Source organism: Piliocolobus tephrosceles, chromosome 1, assembly GCF_002776525.5.
Source record: "Piliocolobus tephrosceles isolate RC106 chromosome 1, ASM277652v3, whole genome shotgun sequence".
Classification (NCBI taxonomy): Eukaryota; Metazoa; Chordata; class Mammalia; order Primates; family Cercopithecidae; genus Piliocolobus; species Piliocolobus tephrosceles.
The window spans coordinates 114646015-114651697 of NC_045434.1; positions in this window are offsets into that span (position 1 = coordinate 114646015).

Sequence of the window (5683 nt, forward strand, 5' to 3'; positions counted from 1 at the left end):
TTTTATTCAGTTTTATTCTTAGCCCTAAGCATGCCGCTTTATCCTTGGTACATAAAGAACTCAAAATAATCAAGACATTTCCATTAAAAATTGTTTGTTCATTATTATGTAGATTCAGAATACCTGGACAAACTTGGCATGCAAAACCTATACTTTGATACTATATTATTTTCTCCTTGGGCTGCATTTGTGCCTTGGCTCAGTCTTAGATCTTTCCTGGGACTCTACTGAATGTACTGAATCACTGGTGTGACCAGGAGAGTGGCTGTCTGGTCTGTCCCCTTTGGATTGTCATCTTTCCTCTCCAATGTTACTAGCTTCATTGTCCTGGTTACTCAACCAATAATCTTCACATTTTGGACTTCTGGAAGCATCGCTCTTGGCAGCAGAGGTTGCCTTGTAGGCCTATTTTTCACCAAATACACAATCCTGTCTGATACTGCAAGAGTGTTGTAATTCAACTACTTTCTCTCAAAGCCACTAGTTTCTTTCTTTCCTTTTTTTTAATTTTTTTTATTTCAATAGATTTTGGGGTAACAGGTGGTATTTGGTTACATGAATAAATTATTTAGTGGTGACTTCTGAGATTTTGGTGCACCCATCACCCGAGCAGTGTATACTGTACCCAATGTGTAGTCTGTTATCCCTCACCAGCTCCCACCCTTTCCTCTGAGTCCCCAAAGTCCAATGTAGCATTCTTATGCCTTTGTGTCCTCATAGGTTAGTTTCCACATAAAAGTGAGAACATAGGATGTTTGATTTTCCATTCCTGAGTTACTTCACTTAGAATAATGCTCTCCAATTCCATCCAGGTTGCTGCGAATGCCATTATTTCATTCCTTTTTATGGCTGAGTAGTATTCCATGGTGTGTGTGTGTGTGTGTGTGTGTCTGTATCACATTTTCTTTATCCACTTGTTGATTGATGGACATTTGGGCTGGTTCCACATTTTTGCAATTGCAAATTGTGCTGCTATAAACATGCGTGTGCAAGTATCTTTTTTGTATAATGACTTCTTTTCCTCTGGGTAGATACCTAGTAATGGGATTGCTGGATCAAACTGTATATTTACTTTTAAGTCTTTAACGAATCTCCGCACTGTTTTCCATAGTGGTTGTACTAGTTTACATTTCCACCAACAGTGGAAAAGTGTTCCCTTTTCACTGCATCCATGCTAACATCTATTAATTTTTTATTTTTATGTTATGGTCATTCTTACAAGTTTCTTTCTTTTTTTCCTTCAATTATCTAGTTCAGAAAAATCTCTTCCAGCCATTGTTAGGTTCTTAAATAGCATGATTACCTACTTGAACACCCAAACTCTTCCTTCAAATAATTCTGGTGTGATTGAAAAGTGTCAGAATTAAGTAATATAAAATTAATCAATATTCATTAAGTACCTAGTACATCTAATAAATTTGTTGAGTAAGTAGAAACATATCCAAATAGTAATAAACATCAATCCTGAATTAGTTGCCATGTGGTTGAACTATCCAAACATAACTAGCAATATCAAGTGGTATAGAAGGGGGTCTCCAACTGGGATGTTAATGATTGCTGATTATCCAATTCAGGGTCAAATATGAAACATATTAAATTGTTTAAATTGTTAAATTGTTTGTTTTGCTTGAATTGAACAAAAAAATTTGAACAATTCTATTTGTTGCACTGAAATCAGTGAATTAGTAAGTTTAGTTATTACTAGCAAAACAGCAACAACAGCAAAAGCAGCAAAAGCTAAGTCTAACGGCATCAACATAGACAGTGACCTGTCATTTTTAATTGTAAGAAACAGTGACCTGCTGAATGAATGTAATACACTTTGGGGTTAAGTCTCTGTTTCGAATGATTATTAATTGATATCTTTGCCTTTGTGCAAAATTCTGGATGCCTTAAACAACAGATCTTTAATCCATGATGATTAAATTGAAATGAGTCTTACAGGATGTAAGTTCAGGAGACAAAGCAGGAATTGGAACCTCCTATTAATAATCTCCCAAATGTCCCATTTAGTTTACATATTCATGTTTACACAACAAATTTTATAGTATAAGAATTAAACTGCAAGTCAAATAAATCTGATAGATTTGGGGACAGTGTTTTTAATGTCTATGTTTTAATCCCTTTTTCAGGAAAACAGGAATACTAGTAAACTTGGTCTCTTCTAAAGGAAAAGTTGTAAGAATAATTTTTTTTTAATCTGTGAAAGAGCTTTGCATTATTCAGAAGCAAAATATTAATGTTGTTATTAATGGAGCACAGGCAATCATAGTAGAGAACATTGAGAATTTAGAGATACAATCAGATGTTATCCTATTAAAACAAAATTAGTAGAAAATCAACCTGTAGTTGATATTAACCATTTCTAGAAATAATTCTTTCCATTCTTTAGGGGATGCTTTACTCATACTCTTGGATCAAGTTATATCCTGGATTAAATCAAGGCCCAGGTTATTTCTGTGAATCTAATCGAAATAATCAAAATGTTTCCTGAAAAACTGCAACCTAATTGATTGTATTTTAACAATCATATTATGCTTTCCCAGTAAAGTTATTTTTTTCCTAAGTTAACTATTTCATGCTTCTCACTCCATCCAAAAGGAATAGATTGAGATACATGTCCTTTCCATGATAATACTACAGTTCTCTTCTTTGGGCACCAGAATTGAAAGATACTCCCACAGGTTCACAATGCTCAAAACAGAATTTAAGCACAGAAACTCTTCATTACTGGCACACAACCCCAAGTCCTAAACCCTCAAAATAGTGGTGGAGAATCTCAGCCCAGGACCAGACGTTGTTTGTCTTGTTTGTGCTGGCAGAGATGAATTTGAGGCTAGACAGTTCTGAGCTTTCAGATACTGGGATATCATCTGCTTATGGTTTGGGAGAGGATGGGAAAAATAAAAATAAAAAATGTTCTGGCTGGAGCAAAGCAGCTACTTTTGGGGGCCCTAGGGTGTTAAGTGATGTCAGTTCTTAGGGAAAATGCTTATCTAGAGCTAAAGAGGAGAGTCTATTATTTTTACATACTTTTAAATTCACTTAGCAACTCATTAGAAGATGTTGAAAACTGAAATCTTTACTGCGTGGTGAATTTCAAGCAGCCAGCATAATTCATATTACATTCCTATAGCAGACATTCCCTTAAAATCAATTAGCTCCTTATAGTTGACCACAAGTTAATCATGACTTCAAAATAATTTGTTTCTAATTATCAGAAACTGAACTCCCAAATCTATCTCATCACAAGAAGAAGGCTTTCTTCCACCCCACCAACATCTACCCGCCACTCTATTTTAGCTGGGGGCATACTGGTCCTTTGAAAATATTTTTATGGTATCTCTTTGGTAGAACAATTCTCAAACCTTTCCTTATCACCTGACTCGGTAACACCCCTTGCAACTCTCATCACTAAGAAGATAGAGTAATTGAAGGAGCATCCTTATAAACTAAGCTGCCAGCCTCTACCTGTGCCCATTTTTCCTGCTTTCCTTCCTTTATTCCCAGAGAAGTGCTCCCATCAAAGTCTTCCTCTTGTGCTGTGGAACCTCTTTGTTCCCTTACCAAAGACTTTCTTCCTTCCTTTAACCCTTCTTTCTTCTATATTATAAATGGTTCTTTACCAGATCATTTGTATTAACATTAATATATTTGTTAAACAAGCATATTCTATCTCCTTTCTTGAGAAAATGAAATAAAACACCTTTTCTTTTACCCAGATCTTTTAAGAGCCTTCACATTTATTCACTGCTCTTTAGAATAAAGTTTTACAAATGCATTGCCTTCATTTTTAGGTCCATTTCACTCTTCAACCCACTTCAATTGGGTTGTAACTGCTCTTGGGAAAATTACTAACTTTATTTATAATGCCAAATACAGTGGATACATTTTTCCTTCCTATTTGACCTGTCGGCGGCATTTAACACAATTCAATACAATTCTCCATATTACATGAATGGGGCTGCTCTGTTAGCTTTCCAAGTGTGGCACTTACCTAGCTTTTTCAACTCGTCACTCTCGAGTTACCTGGGATCCTCTAAATTTGGAATTCTTCATATTCAATCATTACTTGTTTTTAAGTCCTATCTATGCTGGTGAGTCCCAAATGTAGTTTCTCAGTTCTCTGACCTCTAGATTTATATCTGACTAGCCACTTGGCAACTCCACTAGGATACTCATCATATATTTCAACATATTAGGCCTTGTGTTAGACTGAATAACAGAAGTCCCTAATCCCAGATGTCTATGTCTTAACCCTTAAAACTGTGAATATATTATCTTACATGGCAAAAAAGACTTTGCAAGTCTGGTTAAGTGAAGGATTTTGAGACGGAAGTTCATGCTAGATGATGCTGGTAGGCCCAATGTAACAACAATGGTTCTTTTAAGAGAAAGACACAACCTATAGAATAGGAGAAAATGTTTGCAATCTATCCATCTGACAATGGTCTAATATTCAGAATCTACAAAGAATTTAAACAAATTTACAAGAAAAAAACAAATAATCCCATTAAAAAGTGGGCAAAGGATATGGATAAACATTTCTCTAAAGAAGACATTTATGCGGCCAGCAAACATACAAGAAAAAGCTCAGCATCACTGATCATTAGAGAAATGCAAATCAAAACCACAATGAGATACCATCACGTTAGTCAGAATGACAATTATTAAAATATCAAAACGCAAGAGATGCTGGTGAGGCCATGGAGAAATAGGAACGCTTCTATAGTGTTGGTGAGAATGTAAATTAATTCAACCATTGTGGAGGACAATGTGGTGATTCCTTAAAGACCTAGAACCAGAAACCCAGTGATTGCATTGTATATACCCAAAGGAATATAAATCATTCTGTTATAAAGATACATTCATGCATATGTTCATTGCAGCACCATTCACAATAGCAAAGGCATGGAATCAACCCAAATGCCTGTCAATGATAGACTGGATAAAGAAAATGTAGTACATAGGCTGGGCATGATGGCTCATGCCTGTAATCCCAGCACTTTGGGAGGCCGAGGTGGGTGGATCACGAGGTCAGGAGATTGAGACCTTCCTAGCTAATATGTTAAAACCCCGTCTCTACTAAAAAATACAAAAATTTAGCCAGGCGTGGTGGCAGGTGCCTGTAGTCCCAGCTACTTAGGAGGCTGAGGCAGGAGAATGGCAAGAGCCCAGGAGGTGGAGCTTGCAGTGAGCCAAGATCTTGCCACTGCACTCCAGCCTGGGCGACAGAGCGAGACTCCATCTCAAAAAAATGAAAAGAAAAAAGAAAAAGCAAATGTAGTACATATGCATCATGGAATACTATGCAGCCATGAAAGGGAATGAGATCATGTCCTTTGCAGGCACATAGATGGAGCTGGAAGTCATTATCCTCAACAAACTAAGGCAGGAACAGGAAACCAAACACTACATATTCTCACTTATAAGTGGGAGCTGAATACTGTGAACACATAGACACAGTGAAGGGAACAACACACACTGGATCCTGTTGGTAGGGGGTGAAAGGGAGAACATCAGGAAAAATAGCTAATGCATGCTGGGTTTAATACCTAGGTGATGGGATGATCTGTGCAGCAAATCACCATGACACACATTTACCTGTGTGACAAACCTGCACATTCTGCACATGTACCCTGAAACTTCAAATAAACCAAACAAAAAAAGATATATATATATA